This window comes from Phyllobates terribilis, unplaced genomic scaffold (genome assembly GCF_046119375.1).
Source record: "Phyllobates terribilis strain yellow unplaced genomic scaffold, ASM4611937v1 Scaffold_5__5_contigs__length_657084704, whole genome shotgun sequence".
In the NCBI taxonomy this organism is placed as follows: domain Eukaryota; kingdom Metazoa; phylum Chordata; class Amphibia; order Anura; family Dendrobatidae; genus Phyllobates; species Phyllobates terribilis.
The window spans coordinates 75444395-75466265 of NW_027362765.1; the positions used below are offsets into that span (position 1 = coordinate 75444395).

At 49.2% G+C, this 21871-nt stretch overlaps 1 pseudogene; it reads left to right on the plus strand.

Annotated features, from left to right (window-relative positions):
- LOC141271469 (uncharacterized) overlaps window positions 1-21871 on the plus strand; it is a 524545-nt pseudogene that overhangs the window by 400616 nt on the left and 102058 nt on the right.

The window sequence follows — 21871 nt, forward strand, 5'->3', positions numbered from 1 at the left end:
TGAGGACGCAAGACTGAGGCTATGTGCCCACGATGCAGAAATGAAGCAGAAAATTTCTGCAGCATTTCTGCATCTCCCTGGCAGAAAAAAACGCATGCAGATCGTGCATGCGTTTTTCCTGTAGAATACATGCGGATCCACATGCGGATTCACATGCGTTTCCGCATGCAGATTGACAAGCGCTTTCCAGGCGATAGCATCACTTGGAAAGTGCTTGACAACTAGGTCACACTATATAAATCCATGCAAACAGCATGGATTTATACAGTGTGACCGTAAAAATGAAAACAAATAAAGCTATACTCACCCCCGAGGCCCCGGCGTGGCTGCAGCGCTCGTTCCTGTCTGGTTCCCGGCTGCCGGCATATCGCGAGACAGAGCGGTGAAGGGCCTGCGGTCACATGACTGTGACGTCACCGCAGGTCCTCAAGTGTTGCTGGCATTCAGAGAAAAGCCTTCGGAAAGGTGAGTATAAACTTTATTTGTTATTTTATTCTTTTTTACAGGTACAATGGTACCCAGGTCTGGATGAGAGTCTTCTCTCCTCCAGAACTGGGTACCATCCGCACATAGAGACGCATAGAAGCCGCTTGTACGAATGTACAGTCACGGTTTCTATGCGTCTCAATGCAAGTCAATGGCGGGAGTTCCGCTGCACTTCCGCAAAATTAAATGACATGCTGCGGATTTTTGTACGCAGCATAAACGCTGCGGAAAAATCCGCAGCATGTGCATAGAACATGCGGAATCCCCTTGGGGACCATGGGGTGCGGATTACCTAGCGTTTAACAAGCGTTTATGCTGCGGAAATTTCCGCAGCATAAACGCTTGAAAAACGCTACGTGGGCACACAGCCTGAGCCCTTAAAGGGGTTTTCCCACGAATGAAAGTTCATTTTAAAAACTGTCTGTGTCTGACCGTGTACGGAACATACCACAGCTCCTGGGCAGGGGAGGAAACAAAAGAGTATACAGACATTACAGCAGGGGATCTCAGAGGATTCATTTTGTGAGGTAAAACATTTCACTGCTTGTTTTTAAACAATATTTTACCTCATAAAATGAATCCTCTGCGATCCCCTGCTGTAATATCTGTATACTCTTTTGCTTCCTCCCCTGCCCAGGAGACAATCTTTAAAATGAACTTTCATTCGTGGGAAAACCCCTTTAAATCGGGATAGCTCGACGAATTCGGGACGGTTGGGAGCTATTCATAATACACACACAGCTCTGCTACATCCACATCATACACACACAGCTCTGCTACATCCACATCATACACACACGGCTCTGCTACATCCACATCATACACACACGGCTCTGCTACATCCACATCATACACACACGGCTCTGCTACATCCACATCATACACACACGGCTCTGCTCCGCACACATCGTACACACATGGCTCTGCTACATCCACATCATACACACATGGCTCTGCTACATCCACATCATACACACACGGCTCTGCTACATCCACATCATACACACACGGCTCTGCTCCGCACACATCGTACACACATGGCTCTGCTACATCCACATCATACACACATGGCTCTGCTACATCCACATCATACACACACGGCTCTGCTACATCCACATCATACACACACGGCTCTGCTCCGCACACATCGTACACACACGGCTCTGCTACATCCACATCATAAACATACGGCTCTGCTACATCCACATCATACACACACGTCTCTGCTCTGCACACATCATACACACACGGCTCTGCTCCGCACACATCGTACACACACGGCTCTGCTACATCCACATCATACACACACAGCTCTGCTACATCCACATCATACACACACGGCTCTGCTACATCCACATCATACACACACGGCTCTGCTCCGCACACATCGTACACACACGGCTCTGCTACATCCACATCATAAACATACGGCTCTGCTACATCCACATCATACACACACGGCTCTGCTCTGCACACATCGTACACACACGGCTCTGCTCCGCACACATCGTACACACACGGCTCTGCTACATCCACATCATAAACATACGGCTCTGCTACATACACATCGGACACACAGGGCTCTGCTACATCCACATCATAAACATACGGCTCTGCTACATCCACATCATACACACACGGCTCTGCTCTGCACACATCATACACACACGGCTCTGCTCCGCACACATCGTACACACACGGCTCTGCTACATCCACATCATACACACACAGCTCTGCTACATCCACATCATACACACACGGCTCTGCTACATCCACATCATACACACACGGCTCTGCTCCGCACACATCGTACACACACGGCTCTGCTACATCCACATCATAAACATACGGCTCTGCTACATCCACATCATACACACACGGCTCTGCTCTGCACACATCGTACACACACGGCTCTGCTCCGCACACATCGTACACACACGGCTCTGCTACATCCACATCATAAACATACGGCTCTGCTACATACACATCGGACACACAGGGCTCTGCTACATCCACATCATAAACATACGGCTCTGCTACATCCACATCATACACACACGGCTCTGCTACATCCACATCATACACACACGGCTCTGCTACATCCACATCATACACACACGGCTCTGCTCCGCACACATCGTACACACACGGCTCTGCTACATCCACATCATACACACACGGCTCTGCTACATCCACATCATAAACATACGGCTCTGCTACATCCACATCATACACACACGGCTCTGCTACATCCACATCATACACACACGGCTCTGCTCCGCACACATCGTACACACACGGCTCTGCTACATCCACATCATACACACACGGCTCTGCTCCGCACACATCGTACACACACGGCTCTGCTACATCCACATCATACACACACGGCTCTGCTCCGCACACATCGTACACACACGGCTCTGCTACATCCACATCATACACACACGGCTCTGCTCCGCACACATCGTACACACACGGCTCTGCTACATCCACATCGTACACACACGGCTCTGCTCTGCACACCTCGTATACACACGGCTCTGCTACATCCACATCATACACACACGGCTCTGCTACATCCACACTGTAAATCCCTCCTGATCCCACACATAACCTTCCCCTCATCCAGCACCATGACAACCAGCACAGCAGAGTCCTGCAGACACTGAGGCCCCTGATCATGTGACCCCTGACTCCTCCCCTCCTGTGACATCATCACAGGTCCTGTGCGCACAGAACAGCCATATATGTGGTGGCGGCTCTGCAGGTGGAGGTATGTGGAGATCCCCCATTACTATTAACCCCCTCAGTGCTGCCATGCCCCCATCTGTGTCGCTCTATCAGGATCTGTCTGTATTGGATTAGATTGGGTCACTTCCCTCCTGACGTCGCTCGCTGCTCTGTTACTGTACAGTGTCCATTATGGCCGTCACCAGCTCCATGTTGTCACTATCAGGAGATATTAATGTTTTATCATTATCTGTTACTGACGTCCCTGGTTCTGATTAGTGTTGAGCGAATTTTTTCGGCGAATGTTTGAAAGTTTCAAATTCGGCAGGATATGGCACATTTGGATTCGTGATCGCAAAGGCGAGCAAATTTGCTTAAAATTGGAAAAGTTCTACAAATGTGCGCGGGACTGTGAATACAGGGCAGCCACGACGATTTGAACAGTTTTGTTAGCATAGTGCAAGTGTATGATGAGCGGTGACATGTGCCAGGTGAGTGCGGGGGCTGGGGAGAGCTTAGAACAGGTCAGATCAGCGGCGCATTGTTTTTTTTTTTCCTGTGGGCGGTAACTTTAACTGAGGAAAGCGCGGCCAGCCAATCATAACGCAGGAAGCATCTACACTGTCCAGACATAAGGGCTTCTGCAATTGGCTGCAGAAATCACATGTCCTCTTAATATAAAAAGCGGCCATGTTCCCTCAGCGCCATTATATCCATGCCACTGCTGGAGACAGACGCAGCTTAGTGTTCTCCTGTGTAATGAGAGATATTAGCTAGATAGATGGGCGCTTGTGTGGTAGTCAGATAGTGTAGATAATTAATGGCCTGTGTACCTCTGCAACCGCTGGTGCAGCACATTTATGGTGTTCTTGTGCAAGTACTGAGATTCTGACAGAAACAGAGGGCCCATGCCATACAATAGTGCTGTGCACCGCTGGTATAGAGCTCCATGTCTCAGTATACCTTGAATCTTTTTTTGCACTTGCTAATGTGATCAAGCAAGCGCAGTGCACCTTTTCATCTAGTGGGGTTGAAATTGTGCTCTGCACAGTCTGCAGAGCTTCTTATTGCAGAGCGCAAAATCAGTTTTTTTTTTTCTGTTACGATTGTGATATTGAAAGCTGTGTGCACTGAAGTTTTTTTTTTTTAGTGTCAGATACTATTTTAGTGGAATTGAACTTAAGGTGGTTTCAGAGTAAAAAGAATACATTTTTTCTCTTGCTATGCCCAGTCCAAAAAAATATTTTTTCCTGTGCCAAAAGTCATACAGTGCTATAAGCCAGCTACTACGTCAGTGTTGGTCAAATTCTGCTTGTACGCACAGTCAAACCTATATATATTGTTGGTTGGTAGGCAGAGTCCACCAAAGGTTTTTTACTGTGGCAAAGTTGATCCAGTCTACTAAAAGGCAGATCCTATTTTGGTGGCATTGAACTTGTCCTGGTTTCACAGTAAAAAAAAAAAAAACTTCTCTTACTAGGCCCAGTCCAAAAAATATTTTTTCCTGTGCCAAAAGTCATACAGTGCTGTAAGCCAGCCACTACATCAGTGGCGGTCAAAGTCAGCTGGACGCAGTGCTTATGCAGAGTAACCCAAAAATATTTTTTGCTCTGAGTAAAGTGATACAGCTGGCTAGATCTGAGTTTGAAATATTTTGGAGCATATATTCTATGTCATACTGGCCTCATCCACATTCAAAAAAAAAAATTTCTTCTGTTCCTAAAGTAATACAGCAGGGGATATCTCAGTTTGAAATTGTTTGGAGAATATCTCGTAGGTTTTATCGGCCTCATGCACACTAACAAATTTCTTTTCTCTGTTAGTAATGTTATAAGGCAGGCCATATCTTACCTTGTCATTTAGTGTCACTGAAATTCAGGTGTGTGCTGAGCTATTGCACAGGAAAAAAACGTATTTTTCTTTAGTTAATTGTGTGCTCCTACCACTGTATCCGACCAACATGAGTGGGAAAAAGAGAGGGCGTGGTGGAAGGCGGAATAGGCTTGGTGTTCGTGGGGTACGTGGTAATGTTAGTGAAAGCACTAGTGAACCAACACAAACAGGTCCTATCCAAAGACAACTGACAACTTATGTTAGTGGATGGCCTACTGCACTCCCTTCCTTTGGCAGCCGCACAGCGTTACGCCTTGTTGATAAGGCCCAGAAAGAGCAGGTGCTCCAGTGGATGGCAAGCTCTGCTTCCAGTGCCCTCTCCTCTTCTTAGTCCACAGAGGTGGCACCCCAATTTCCCATGCTTCCCCCCCGCGTCACAACTGGCTAACTGCCCAACTGACTGTAGCGACCCACAGATAGGCGAGTCTGTAGAACTCTTCACCCATTCTACACCATGGGCATCAGACGTGTACTCCAAACAGTCACAGAGTCCAGGTGGAGGAAAGCATCTGCACCGATGCCCAAAATTTTTTTAGCTTGGATTCGGGGTAGGACTAAGTAGGGTCCGAGCAGGTTCCTGACCCTCGTCACCAGACGTTGACCACAGTGGAGGGAGGTGATCCCAATGAGACTCAGATACCTGAGGCTCATGCAGACTGTACTGTGCTGTCAGGGCAACAAGAGGAGAGGGGTCACTCTGAGGGCGAGGAATGGGATAACACATTGGATGATGACAAGGTTGAAGATCCTACTTGATGTGAACCCAGAGTCACGCAGCCGAGTAGCTCATCTGAGGAGGTGGAGGAGGAAGACGAGGAGGTTACATTTCGCCCTACGGTGCAGACACAGGGTGATACAAGCACGAGGAGCACTGCATCCTTAGCCACAACCAGGGCTGTGGCCAGCAGCGGTCACGGGTCTGCAGCTCGCAGGGGCAGCAAGGGTTGCCTAGCATGGGCCTTTTTTAGCACTGCAAAGATGAGCCAACTCACGTTATCTGCAAACTTTGCAATAAAAAACTCAGTAGAGGGAAAAACTACAATAATTTGAAGACTACATGCATAAACGTTCATATGCTCAAACAACATTCTTTACGCTGGGAATCTTACTGCGCTAAAATGTGGGCCAGCGCACCTCAACAACCATCAACTGCCCCATCAAACGCATCCGCTACTTCTTCCTCCTCTGTTACCGTGCCAAGTATTGTCACGCAGGTCTCTCATCACAGAAATTCCGGTTCTTTACCCGCTCCAGTCAGGCTGAGTGACAGCCCGTCAGCTGTAACGGAAGCGGACACGCCTGTTGTGTTTGTTTCACCGAGCACACCCCATGTTTCTCAATCCACCGTAACATCTGCACCTCACTCACACTCCACCAGTTTTTCCGGTTCACCATACTCCGCCCTCTCTCAGCACCTTAGCCAGGCACCTTGGTCCCACAGTTGTGGTCACATAAAAGATTGTTTCATCCTACGCATGACAAAGCTAAGAGGTTGAACTCCACCATCTCCAATCTGTTGGCCACGGAAATGCTGCCTTTCCGCCTGGGAGATACAGATGGTTTCGGAAAACTGATGGCCATCGCAGTCCCCCAGTAGCAGTTGCCCAGTCGCCATTACTTCTCTAAGAAAGCTGTGCCTGCGCTACACCACCATGTCGCAGACAACATCACCCGTTCCTTGTCTAAATCTACGGGTGCCAGGGTGCATTTCACCACAGACACCTGGACGAGTAAGCATGGCCAAGGGCGTTACATCTCACTTACTGGGCACTGGGTGACTCTGCTGGCTGTGGGGGCATGTGGGGAAGGGGCTGCTCCACAAATCTTCGAATCCCCAAGGCTTGCAGAAGAAACCTCTGTATTTCCCACTGCCTCCGCTGCTTTTGCGTCCTCCACCTCCTCTAGGCCCTTCACCTGCGCACTCAACCTCTGCCTTAACGAGACACTCGTTCAAAGGGTGCGGAGCAAATACACACCACCTCCGTACTGCGCAGTCAGGGCTCACTTTAATCAGGCAGTCTTCAAATTAATAAGCCTTGGAGATCGCAGTCATACAGGTGAAGAGTTGTGGGCAGCTTTCCAGGCTCAGTTTGAGCAATGGCTGTCTCTGCTGAACATAGAGCCAGGGAAGGCCGTGTGCGATAATGGTGCAACCCTGTTAGCAGCACGAGGCAAGCTCGCACACGTGCCTTGCATGGCTCACTACCTCAACCTGGTGGTACAGCGATTTCTCCGCCACTATCCTGGCCTGGATGAGCTGCTTTACAAAGTACGGAAGCTGTGTGCTCACTTACGCCGTTCGCACCCCTCATGTCATCGACTTCCATCGTGCCAGTTAACAGGTTGATCTGCGATGTGCCGACGCGGTAGAATTCCACTCTGCACATGTTGCAGCGACTGTGCCAGCAGCAACGAGCTCTGATGCAGCATGTCATGACTTATAGCTTGGAGCAACGCAGTACGGACTTGGTGCATATCACGTTTGCTCAGTGGGAACAGATTAAGGACCTCTTCACCCTTCTGCACGGTTTTGAAATGGCTTCTAAACTGGTTAGTGCTGACGATACTGTCATCAGCATCACTATTCCGGTCATATACATGCTGGAGCAAGCTTTGAATAACCTGCGGCAGGAGGTGGTGGCCCCAGAAGAAGAGGAGGATGTGGAAGGGATACCAATGTCACAAATTTCCAGACTGTTGTCACACAGGCGGATGCAAAGTGACGGTGGATTACAGCAATCTAGGGGGTTTGGTGATACCAGGCAAACTGTTAATGAAGGTGCAAGAGCTGAGGAACTAATGGAGGAGGAAGAGGTGTTGGGCGAGCAGCTGTCAGAGGATGAAGAGGATAATCATCCCCTCTCATTTGAACTTGGTTGGCAGGAGGGGACGGAGGAAACAAGCGTCAGTATTATGCAGCCCACAATACAGCCTGGCTTTGGACCTCCTGGAAGAGCCCGACATATGAGTGCCTTCTTGATGCACTATGTGCAACATAATCCTCGTATAGCTAGGATTCGAAATAATGCTGACGACTGGGTTGCCACTCTGTTAGAATCACATCATAAGGCTATGTGCCCACGATGCAGAAATGCTCAGAATTTTTTCCTGAGTGTTTCTGCATCTCCCTGGCAGAAAAAAGTCATGTGGATTGTACATGCGTTTTTCCTGCCAGGGACATGCGGATGTGAAGCATGCGGGTTGACAAGCGCTTTCCAAGCGATTTTTAGCATCACTTGGAAAGTGCTTGTCAACTTGGTCACACTATATAAATCCATGCAAACGGCATGGATTTATACAGTCATGGCCAAAAGTTTTGAGAATGACACCAAAATTATATTTTCACATGATCTGCTGGCCTCTGGTTTTTATTAGTGTTTGTCTGATGTTTATATCACATACAGAAATATAATTGCAATCATATTATGAGTACCAATAGGTTATATTGACAGAATGAGTTAATGCAGCAAGTCAATATTTGCAGTGTTGCCCCTTCTTCTTCAAGACCTCTGTAATTCTCCCTGGCATGCTCTCAATCAACTTTTGGACCAAATCCTGACTGATAGCAGTCCATTCTTGCATAATCAATGCTTGCATTTTGCCAGAATTTGTTGGTTTTTGTTTGTCCACCCGTCTCTTGATGATTGACCACAAGTTCTCAATGGGATTAAGATCTGGGGAGTTTCCAGGCCATGGACCCAAAATCTCTGTTTTGTTCCATGAGCCATTTTGTTATCACCTTTGCTTTATGGCAAGGTGCTCCTGACGCGCCCCCTGGGCCATATTCTTTAGGGGAATACCCGGAGCCGGATCAGATGGGGGTTGTAGTCTCCGAGTGGCTGTGACCCGGTCCGTGCCCAGGGTGTCAAGCTCAGAGTATGTGGCAGTCCTACAGATGTTACAAAGTTCGTTATGTCGACTACGCCACCCGTTGGATTGCGGTCACTACGGCCGCCGCTGCAGCAGGGTCCGCTGAGGCTGATGGTGTTGGTGCAGCTTTAGATAGTATAACCCCCAACGGGAGGGGTATGGCCTCAGGGGGTCAGGTGCAGAGGATGGGGGTTGTGGTGGTGCAGCGTAGATGAAAATTAAAGACAGAGTCGGGTTGTGCAGTTCAGGGTGTTTACTTACTGCAGATATTCCGGTCACTCCGGCCTTGAGTGACCACCCGAGCCGTGCTGCGTCCACCAGGTCCTGGATTCAGCCAACCCCCAAGCAAGTCCGGAGCGTGTCCCTGAGCCCTCCTTCTTGTCCTTTCTTCTGGCCGTCCCCACCAGGGATCCACCTAGGTCCAGCTCCCTCGGGCCTTCTGTTGGGAGACCCTTGGCCTTGGGTTCCCTGACCCTACACGTGGTTTGCCTTCAGAGTGGATGTGGTGGGTGGCCGTGGCAGATCCTGCCCACGGCCTCCGGTCTCTGGCTGAGGTGTGCTTTAGCCCCCACCAGTTTGGGATCCGGTACCCTATTGCCAACTCTTCACCCTAGGTTTGTATGTGGGTTCTCAGAGTTCCTTCTTGTTTCCCCCTCTGGGTCTCTCTTTCTCTCCTCTCTCTCTCTGGGGCTGCTCTGCTCTCTGCTCTCTTCCACTGCTTCTCACAGACTGACTCCTCTGCAAAGACTGACTGACTGACCTCACTCTGCAAAAGACTGGTGTCTCTCTGGCTCCTCACAGACTGACCCTGTTCTTAGATGGTGCCCACCTTAAATACTCCCTCTATGTGTGAGCTCAGGTGACCAGCACCCAATGAGCTCCTATCTTTACCCAGGCTGCTCCACCTATCTGCCCCTACACTACTGGGATGTACCACCCCCCTCCCACTCCAGCCAGGAACAGACTCGGTCGTACCTGCACATTTCTAAGTGGGAGTACCGTTGGTCTGTTCCTCGGAAATGGGATGTGTGTAGTGCATGCAGCTTTCTGAGCTCAGTTCCACACTCCATCCTTACCCGGGAGTGGAATATCACACCTCTGGGTTGAGGTGCAATACCCCTGTAGCAGCCGAATCCTCAGGGTGCTACATTCCCCCCTGGTAAATCACAGCACGTCCTCGGGCTGTAAGATATAAAAACACCAAAACATACAATTTTTGCATAAACAACATAATAAAAACATATAAAACATATATATCAGCAATAAAACTTTTTTTTTCATAAATAACATTCTCGTAGACTTCTCTTGCTTCTAGCTCCTCCTCCGGACACTGTGCAACGTGTGCCCGGGAAAAGTGCAACAGTTTCTCTAGAAAAATGGTCTTCCTATAAAACCGGTAGGGAGCGCTTTAGGAAGCGCAACTATATACAAGGGGATATGGCCGCTCTCAGTCCTCGGCCAGGTATTTAGGAAAGGGATGACCGCTCTCAGTCCTCGGTCAGAGGGATTAAGGGAAATACGGGTAACAGTTCAATTCTCTGGTCCCAACGGGGACTATAATAGCAGCAACGGTTCACTGTGCCCCGACGGGCAACTATTTACAGCTTCTACTCTGCTGTACTCAACGACGACGTCCTCCTGCTCTTTCTTTGTGATTAACTTTAGCTTCAGACCCGTCCGGGTCCTCTTGCTCCTCCTCACACCGCAGCTCCTCCTCCGTCAGGCGATGCACATGGAGGGCGTAGGGTCCTTTGGCACACTTGTGCCAGGTGAAGGTGACCTCGTCCCCTACATACAGGTCACGTCCTCTGTGTCCCTCCGGTAGGTGGGACTCAACGTCTCTTCTTGTCACGAAGACGTCGCCTGGGGTGCGGTGATCTCGGATGAAGCCCCACCCGTGCTGCATATTAAACTTGATCACAGTCCCGGTGGAAGGGGGACCATGAGCTGCACGGGGACTCCTCCTGGCCCGGCTCTTCTGCTCCGCGCTCTTTATTTGGGCTTGTTGTTCCCGGACCAGCCTCTCTCTCCGCTCCCTCTCAAAGACCTCGAGCTGCTGGCGGCAGCACTCTGCACGCTCCGCTGCGGCTGCCCGAGTCTCCTGAGTGAACCCCATGAGATCTTCTCCGGTGGGGTCCCACTCAAACTGTGCCTCCTCTAGCGGGGGCGAGGTCCTTTTTACGGGCTTTGGAACCGGAATCAGGGGCTCGTCTAGGGGTCTCTCTTTCCGGAGTCGGGGATGGTGAAACTCCGGTGGCCATATAAAGGGCTGCCCATCCGGGCACGTATGTTGGGCGAACAGATCTTCTCCCAGATGCGGCACTCTTGGTTTTATGGGCGCGGTGGTGGTGGCGCCCGGGTTGCCCAGGCCTTGCGGCCAGGCCTGGGGCACCTGGAAAGTGAAGGGCACCGTAAGGACGGCGGCGCCCTGGGCTACTTGGCCCTGTGACCAGGCCGGTGGCTCCGCGGAGGTAGGGGGCGCTGTTGGTATTGCGGCGCCCGGGGGTACTAGGCCCTGCGACCAGGCTGGTAGTACTTCCTGCTTGGTCACGCTCGGGGTCGAGGCGTGTGACGTCACAGGGGTCGCGGCTGCGGCTTCCGGTTGAGGCCTAGTCTGTGGCGGTGACGTTGCGGTTACGGGCACGGCAGGGGGTACTTCGGGCTCTGCGACGGGGAGCTGGGGCAGGCACGCGGTTTCCCGGTTTGGGGTAGAGACGTCCCCTTTACCTGCCTCCTTTCGTTCGGCTCCCTTCTCGGCGCCGTCTCCGGCCTTCAGTCCTCCTGCGCCATCCTCAGAGGCGGTCTGTCTCCTCGTCTCGGGTGGCGTGCTCCGCTGACGGGTTCTTGTCTGCTGGGCCATCTCTCGGCTCCACTCCGCTAACGTCTCTCGCTGCACCCGGGCCATCCTCCGTGCGAGGCCCTCCAGCGCAGTCTGTGCACACTCCCGATCTCGGGGGAGCTGTGCCAGGACCTCCACTAAGCCTAGTGGGGTCGTTGCTTCTAGCAGGCTCCTGACCAACGGGTCGGTGCTGCTCTGCTCTCCTCTCGTTGTCTCCAGCAGGCCTTCTGGAGTGGCGACCGGCAACAGGCTCCTGACCACTGGGTCGGTGCTGCCTGGAGTGGCGGCCCGCATCAGGCTCCTGACCACTGGGTCGGTGCTGCCTGGCTCTCCCTCCATCTCCGGGTAGGCTCTTTCTGGACTCTGCTCCAGGCTTCTTGTCTCCGGGTGCGCTCTCTCCCGACTGCTCCAAGCGACACCCATCTTTGCTCTCTTCTTCTCAGTCCTCCCACTTCGAGGGCGGTCCCGGGGCCACTTGGTGATTGTCAGCTCCAGGGGCAGTTCTTTCACGCTGACAGACACCTCTAGCATCACAGTCTCTGTTGGTGGGCGCGGTTTCCGCTTTTGGCGCCATTCTTCGACCTGGCCCACGATGGGAGGTGGCCTCTTGCCACCCTCTGGCACGCCCATAATGGCGTCCGCTCTTCCAAGGCGGGAAATCTTTGGAAATGGCGGGAATCGCTTCCCAGTGGCGGGAAACACTGCAGATGGCGGGAAAAAGCTGCAAATGGCGGACAACCGGCGGGAAACGACCTGTGATGGGGCCCGATGGCGGGGACCCTCCGGAACCGGCAGGAGACTTCTTGTTAAGGTAACGGTGAACTTTTCTTCAGGCACGCAGTACCCGGTTGTTGCGGGCACGTTATCCTGCCGACTACGCCAAAGTTGACGCGCCCCCTGGGCCATATTCTTTAGGGGAATACCCGGAGCCGGATCAGATGGGGGTTGTAGTCTCCGAGTGGCTGTGACCCGGTCCGTGCCCAGGGTGTCAAGCTCAGAGTATGTGGCAGTCCTACAGATGTTACAAAGTTCGTTATGTCGACTACGCCACCCGTTGGATTGCGGTCACTACGGCCGCCGCTGCAGCAGGGTCCGCTGAGGCTGATGGTGTTGGTGCAGCTTTAGATAGTATAACCCCCAACGGGAGGGGTATGGCCTCAGGGGGTCAGGTGCAGAGGATGGGGGTTGTGGTGGTGCAGCGTAGATGAAAATTAAAGACAGAGTCGGGTTGTGCAGTTCAGGGTGTTTACTTACTGCAGATATTCCGGTCACTCCGGCCTTGAGTGACCACCCGAGCCGTGCTGCGTCCACCAGGTCCTGGATTCAGCCAACCCCCAAGCAAGTCCGGAGCGTGTCCCTGAGCCCTCCTTCTTGTCCTTTCTTCTGGCCGTCCCCACCAGGGATCCACCTAGGTCCAGCTCCCTCGGGCCTTCTGTTGGGAGACCCTTGGCCTTGGGTTCCCTGACCCTACACGTGGTTTGCCTTCAGAGTGGATGTGGTGGGTGGCCGTGGCAGATCCTGCCCACGGCCTCCGGTCTCTGGCTGAGGTGTGCTTTAGCCCCCACCAGTTTGGGATCCGGTACCCTATTGCCAACTCTTCACCCTAGGTTTGTATGTGGGTTCTCAGAGTTCCTTCTTGTTTCCCCCTCTGGGTCTCTCTTTCTCTCCTCTCTCTCTCTGGGGCTGCTCTGCTCTCTGCTCTCTTCCACTGCTTCTCACAGACTGACTCCTCTGCAAAGACTGACTGACTGACCTCACTCTGCAAAAGACTGGTGTCTCTCTGGCTCCTCACAGACTGACCCTGTTCTTAGATGGTGCCCACCTTAAATACTCCCTCTATGTGTGAGCTCAGGTGACCAGCACCCAATGAGCTCCTATCTTTACCCAGGCTGCTCCCCCTATCTGCCCCTACACTACTGGGATGTACCACCCCCCTCCCACTCCAGCCAGGAACAGACTCGGTCGTACCTGCACATTTCTAAGTGGGAGTACCGTTGGTCTGTTCCTCGGAAATGGGATGTGTGTAGTGCATGCAGCTTTCTGAGCTCAGTTCCACACTCCATCCTTACCCGGGAGTGGAATATCACACCTCTGGGTTGAGGTGCAATACCCCTGTAGCAGCCGAATCCTCAGGGTGCTACACTCCATCATGCTGGAAAAGGCATTTTTGGGCGCCAAACTACTCTTGGACGGTTGGGAGAAGTTGCTCTTGGAGGACATTCTGGTACCATTCTTTATTCATGGCTGTGTTTTTAGGCAAGACTGTGAGTGAGCCGATTCCCTTGGCTGAGAAGCAACCCCACACATGAATGGTTTCAGGATGCTTTACAGTTGGCATGAGACAAGACTGGTGGTAGCGCTCACCTCTTCTTCTCCGAATAAGCTGTTTTCCAGATGTCCCAAACAATCGAAAAGGGGATTCATCAGAGAAAATGACTTTGCCCCAGTCCTTAGCAGTCCACTCCCTGTACCTTTTGCAGAATATCAGTCGGTACCTGATGTTTTTTCTGGAGAGAAGTGGCTTCTTTGCTGCCCTCCTTGAAACCAGCCCTTGCTCAAAGAGTCTCCGCCTCACAGTGCGTGCAGAAGCACTCACACCAGCCTGCTGCCATTCCTGAGCAAGCTCGACACTGCTGGTAGTCCGATCCCACAGCTGAAACAGTTTTAAGATACGGTCCTGGCGCTTGCTGGTCTTTCTTGGGCGCCCTGGAGCCTTTTTGACAACAATGGAAGCTCTCTCCTTGAAGTTCTTGATGCGATAGATTGTTGACTGAGGAGCAATCTTTGTAGCTGCAATACTCTTCCCTGTTAGGCCATTTTTGTGCAGTGCAATGATGGCTGCACGTGTTTCTTTAGAGATAACCATGGTTAACTGAAGAGAAACAATGATACCAAGAACCAGCCTCCTTTTAAAGTGTCCAGTGATGTCATTCTTACTTAATCATGACCGATTGATCGCCAGCCCTGTCCTCATCAACACCCACACCTGTGTTAATGGATCAATCACTAAAATGATGTTAGCTGCTCCTTTTAATGCAGGACTGCAATGATGTTGAAATGTGTTTTGGGGGTTAAAGTTCATTTTCTGGGCAAATATTGACTTTGCAAGTACAGTAATTGCTATTAAGCTGATCACTCTTTGACATTCCGCAGTATATGCAAATTGCCATTTCAAAAAATGAAGCAGTAAACTTTGGAAAAATTACTATTTGTCTCATTCTCAATACTTTTGGCCATGACTGTATACTGTGACCTTAAAGAATGGTAAAAAAGAAATATATACTTACCATCCTATGGCCCCCGGAGTCTTGCTTCGCTCCGTCCTGGCTTGCTGGCAGCTCGCGGTACACTACACTGAAGGACCTGCCGTCACATGGCTATGACATCAACGCAGGTCCTTCAGTCCACCGCGATCTGCCGGCAAGTGAAGATAAGGAAACCGGGGGCCATCAGAAGGTAAATATAATATTTATTTTTTATTTTATTTTATTTTTTACAGGTTCTATGGTACCCGGGTCCGGAGGAGAGTTTCCTGTCCTCCACACCCGGGTGCCATCCGCACATTGAAACGCATGGATTCCGCATCTACAGATGCAGTGATGCGGAATCCAAGCGTTCCAATGAAAGTCAATGGCAGCGAAAACGCAGCTCTTCTGCAAATAATTGGTAGTGCTGCTTTTTTTTCCGCATTGATAACCCGCAGCGGAAATTTCCGCAGCATGTGCACAGCACATGCGGATTATCATTGGGGAACATGGCAGGCCTTCTACCATGCATTTTTTAAGCGTTTCTGCAGCATTTTTGCCGCTGCGGAAACGCTTAAAAAACGCATCGTGGGCACACAGCCTAAGAGTCAATTTTGCCAGATGCTTCCCGCCCTGGAAAGAGACCCGCTTATGTTGAGTATCGAAACAAGCTTTTAAGCAACCTTAATAGAGGTTTACCCCAAGATAACAGTAAGGCACACAGTGTGCATCGCAGCTGTAGTCTTTCAACCTCCAGAACGTCAGTTCGTCAACGCCAAAACAGTAGCAGCAGCAGCAGAGTAAGTGGCAGAAGCAATTTCTGGGAGTCCTTTCACACATTTTTTGCACCAGCTTGTGCACCAGCACAACAGAGTACAAGTCTGACACGTGGTGAACGACTGGAGAGGATGGTGGAGGAGTATCTAGAGCTTAATATGAATACCATCAGGGAGGATTTTGACCCTTCTACATTTTGGTCTTCAAAAACGGATGAATGGCTGAGCTCGCCTCTCACGCCTTGGAGGTTTTATTATGCCCGGCAACCAGCGTTCTCTCGGAATGTGTCTTCAGCACTTCTGGTAGTGTCTTGACGGATAAGCGCCCCCGGATGTCCCCTGAAAGTGTAGACCGCCTAACTTTCATCAAGATGAACAAGTCATGGATCTCCAAGGACTTTTGCACCCCAATTGCAGACTGTACAGAGTAGGCGATGTTGTCGTTTTGAGTGTGCTGCATTGATCTCTTGAAATTGCAGTCTGTGATATGGCTTCTGTGCCTGCTCTTGCTGCTGCTGCAGGTTTTAGGCCCTAATTTTGGGAAAAGTGGAGAATTCTAATTGTGTCTTCATCCATTGGGTTGGCTGTAGTGGGACAGGTTTGGGTCTGCATTAAACTACTTGTAGTCTGATGACACAGATGCCACTTCGGTAGTGTTAGGCCCTCATTTAGGGCAATGTGAACACTCCTGGTTAGGTCTCCATCTCCTGTGTTGGCTGTACTGGAAGAGGTGTTGGTCTTATTTACACTATTTCTACTGTAGTGAAATTGATTAGACATTGCTAGTGTCTGCCACTAATTTTTTGAAATGTTGGGAATCATGATTGGATCTCCATCTATTGGGTTGGCTGTAGAGGAACTGGTTTTGGCCTATTTTGCAATACTTACAGTGTACTTTAGTGAAATTGATGCCACTTCGGTGGTGTTAGGCCCTCATTTAGGGCAATTACTGGAAGAGGTGTGGGTCTTATTTACACTATTTCTACTGTAGTGACATTGATTAGTCATTGCTAGGGTCTGCCACTAATTTTTTGAAATGTGGAGAATCATGATTGGGTCTCCATCCATTGGGTTGACTGTAGTGGAAGAGGTTTTGGTCTCCATGCATTTCTATAGTTATACTGTAGTGAAATTGAGCATTTGGTGCAGATATTGTTCTCCCCAACCGGGTACGCAAACGTAATAAGCTGTAAATTGATTTTCAATAAACAACCATCAGCCGCCCCATCAAAGACCTCTGCTTCTTCTTCCTCCTCCTCTGTTACCGTGCCAAGTTGTGTCACGCAGGTGTCTGACAGAACCATCTGTATACCCACTGCAGTTAGGCTGAGTGACAGCCCGTCAGCTGTAAGTGAAGCGGACATGCCTGCTGTCTTTGATTCTCTGACCACACTACACGTTTCTCAGTCCACCGTAATATCTCCGCCTGCACCTCACTCACGGTCTATCGGTTTGTCCATTTCACCATACTCTACCCTCTCTCAGCACTGCAGTCAGCCCTCAATCCCGCTGTTGTGGTCAAGTAAAAGATTGTTTAATCTTACACATGACAAAGCTAAGAGGTTGAACTCCACCATCTCCAATCTGTTGGCCACTTAAATGGTGGTCTTAGGCCCTATTTTTTTAAATGTAAACACTTCCGATTGAGTCTGCATCTCCTTGGTTGGCGTAGTGGGACAGGTATGGGTCTGCGTTAAACTACTTGTAGTCTGATCAAATTGATGCCACTTCAGTGGTATTAGGCCCTCATTTAGGGCAATGTGAACATTCCTGGTTAGGTCTCCATCTCCTGGGTTGGCTGTACTGGAAGAGGTGTGGGTCTTATTTACACTATTTCTACAGTAGTGAAATTGATGCCACTTTGCTGACGTTTGCCACTAATTTTTTTTAAATGTGGGGATTGGATCTCCATCTATTGGGTTGGCTTTAGTGGAACCTTCTTGTTCTGCATTCTAGGTTGCGTAAGGTTGCGTACAGACTCTGCCTGCTGCACTCCTGATAAAGACTCTGCCTGCTGCACTCCTGATAAAGACTCTGCCTGCTGCACTCCTGATACGGACTCTGCCTGCTGCACTCCTAATACGGACTCTGCACTCTGATACAGACTCTGCCTGCTGCGCCATCTAGTCTGTCTTACTGGGTCCAGCTTCTGCAAGTCCGTTGGTCTGTCCTGGAGTGGCACCTGGCGTTCATTGGGAGCCAAGTCTAACCTCACCATCAGAGGCTCTAGTGAACAGTCCAGTGCTCGCTTAGTCACGCCCCTCCAGGCTCTGCGGGGTCCGTGGCACAGTGGTTCCACAAACCATGTCCGTGACAGAGCGCCCTTGCAGGCAGGGTCCTCTCTCCTGTTGTACCAGTCGGTGACCCCTTTTGACATGTAAAGCGCAACTGAATAAATGTCGCTGTCACAGTAATAATAATTATAGTACTTGTACTCCGGGTCAATTGATGGCACTTCCCTGGTGTCTACACCTAATTTGATGTGTATCGGCAGCTTTTGGTACCGTTTCTAGGTGTTGTCTATGCATTTTTTTGGTCCCCCCCATTGACTCCTATGGGATTCGGAAATGATCAACGAACATTCGGAGAATATCAGTTTGTTCGGCGAACTTTTCTTACCGAACATTGAAATGTTCGCTCAAGCCTAGTTCTGATGTCCCGACTTCTGTGGATGTTCCCTGCACTTTATAACTTTGTGTCTTGTTTTTCTGAAATATTTTTAGATATTTTAGATTTTTCTTTTAGATTTGTTCTGTGTTTTTGGTGTTGGATTGGAGATATTCTGTGATAAATCCCTGTATGTGACTATAATGTGATTGTGTGTTATACCGGGGGCAGGACGGGGCCATGACTGGATGTAGTGATCATGTGAAGCCAGTAACAGCTCCGGAGATTTCTTACATGAGATCTTTATGATGTTACATCATCATCTTCTCCCCATTCAGGTCCCTACAATATCGGATCTTCTCAGTGGAGATCTTCTATATAAGAGAATTTTCCTGATTGACCATCAAGGATGGATAGAATCCGTGACAAGATGGCGACAAGGATATTAAACCTCACCCTAGAGATCCTCTTCCGGCTTACTGGAGAGGTGAGAGATTCTGATGACGTCACATTACATCATTCTTATCTATGGGAATAACAGATGGACAGAACTGGAGTGGTGAGTTCTCTGGAAATGTCTGTAGTGAGATTTATTAATGTGTCGCTCCATAACCAGGATTACACGGTAGTGAAGAAGACCTCTAGTGAGCGCTGTCAGGACCCTGTGTCTGAGGGATGGGAAAGACCCCTAAACCCAATAACGGTGCCTCCACCTCACCCCCTGATACATGAGTACATCAATGAGCAGAAGATCCTAGAACTCACCTACAAGATGATTGAGCTGCTGACTGGAGAGGTGACACTGTTGGGAATGCTGGGACATTGTACTGTAACGTTATGAAGGGATCAGGGGGATGACGGTATCATTGTATGTGTCAGGTTCCTATAAGGTGTCAGGATGTCGCTATCTATTTCTCCATGGAGGAGTGGGAGTATTTAGAAGGACACAAAGATCTGTACAAGGACGTCATGATGGAGGTTCCCCAGCCCCTCACATCACCAGGTAGTAGGGCTAAATACACACGGCCTATAATTATCTGTATGTAAAGAATGAATCAGTCCCTGTATGTGTTTCCTACAGATCTATCCAGTAAGAGGACCACGCCAGAGAGATGTCCCCGTCCTCTTCTTCCACAAGATTGTAAACAAGAAGATCCCGACATTCCTGAGGATTATCAGGTAGATGGAGAGAAAATGTCATGAAATCATAGAAAGAGAATGATTACAACTTCACGTAAAAAATAATACTTTACCGAACAGTTCTATCCAGTAAGAGTTCAACACCAAAGTGATGTCCCCATTCTCTTCTTCCACAGGACTGTAAACAAGAATATCCCAATGTTCATCAGGATCATCAGGTAAATGGAGAGAAGGTGTCATGAAATCTCCCATATGATGTGTAGGAGACTGTGAAGGTCTTGTATTCAGTCTTGTTTTCTACCCTGAATGGCTAATTCATTAGAGATAACAACCTCTTCACGATCAGAGTGTTCTTTATATGGAAATTAGACCCTGAGCTCAGCATAAAATGAAGTGATCAGTTTTCTGTGTATCAGTTTCAGTGTGAATCCACAGTTCAATGGGAAAATCAAGAGATCTTAGGGTATGTGCACACGATGCAGAAATGAAGCAGAAAATTTCTGCATCATTTCTGCATCTCCCTGGCAGAAAAAACGCATGCAGATTGTGCATGCGTTTTTCCTGCGGATTACATGCGGATTCACATGCGTTTCCACATGCGTTTCCGCATGTGGATTGACAAGCGCTTTCCAGGCGATTTTAGCATCACCTGGAAAGTGCTTGACAACTAGGTCACACTAAGTAAATCCATGCAAACAGCATGGATTTATATAGTGTGACCCGAGAGAGTGTATATACTTACCTCCGATGGCCCGCGCTGTCCTGCTCACTCCGTTCTCCCGGCTGCCGGCAACTTTGAATTGAAAGACCTGCCGACGTCAGCGTCACGTGACCCGTCACATGACTCTGACGTCAGCGCAGGTCCTACAACTCACTGCAAAGTGCTGGGAACCAAGAAGGAGCGCTGCGCGGGCCGACAGATGGTAAGTATACATTTATTTTTTATTTTATTATTTTTTTACAGATTTTTTAATGGTACCTGGGTGTGGATGAGACTCTCCTCTCATCTACACCCGGGTACCATCCGCACATTAGAACGCGCCAATAACGCAAGTACAGATACAGTCTTGCGGAATTGGCACGTTCTAATGCAAGTCAATGGCGGCGAAAACGCCGCGTTTACGCAAAATTAATTGACATGCTGCGGATTTTTGAGCGCAGCGTTTACGCTGCGGATTTTTGAGCGCATCATGGGCACAGCACATGCGGATTTCTATTGGGGAACATTGCTGCCCTTCTACCATGCGTTTTTAATGCGTTTCCGCGGCGTTTACGCAACTGCAAAAACGCCGCGGAAACGCATTAAATACGCATCGTGTGAACTCAGCCTTAGTTTGTTCAAATGAGGCATAATCTTTATTCCTAGACTAGAATGGGCAAGTATTTAAAGACATCCAATCAAAGGAACCCGAAGAGGATCTAAAAAATCATTCTGATGAGCACGAAGTGCACGTTTATTTATTTTATTCGCTTATATAGCGCCATTAATTCCAACGCGCTTTACAGATATCATCATCACTGTCCCCATCGGGGGTTCACAATCCAAATTCCCTATCATTATGTTGCTGGAGATGTAAAGTGATGCAAGAAGATGCAAATTGCAGCTGGATATAACGCTTGTTCTCTGACTAATATGTCCAAATGCACAACTCATTGTGACAATATGGCTACTGTAATATTACTCCTCCAAAAATCTAAGGCCACATCTTGAAAATGGAATCCAGTTTTTGGGCTTCACATAATAAATGGGCGGGTAGGTCTGTCTTTTAACGAACGGTTAGCAAAATTTCTTTGTTTAGCATAGGAAAAGGGTTCCTCAGAGGCAATCTGTGTATTAAAAACGTGTGGTCAATACAAAGGGCCAGCACAAAATTTATTTAATAGAAGGAACTTGCAAAGGATCAGGGGACATAATTATTTGTGGTGGAAAGGTGATTCCAACATCTAAATAGGAAAGGGTTCTTTACAGTACGATTAGTCAGACTATGGATTGCTCAACCACAAGAGGTAGTAATGGCAGATACTGTATTAGTAAATGATTTTCTCATAAAAAAATTGTATTTTGGGATATAAATAATCTAGTGATTAATAATTTATAGTTGCTCAAGAAAGATTGGATTTGATGAACTCCTTATTCCATATGTATAGGTATAATAGCAAATGGTCATTTTGATCACTGTCAGAGTTGTCTAGGGAGACATGGAAGGGCAACAAGAGGAGATGAGAGAGTACAAAAATTGTCTTGTTCGGAGGGTCAGAATTTGTAACAAGGATCATATAGT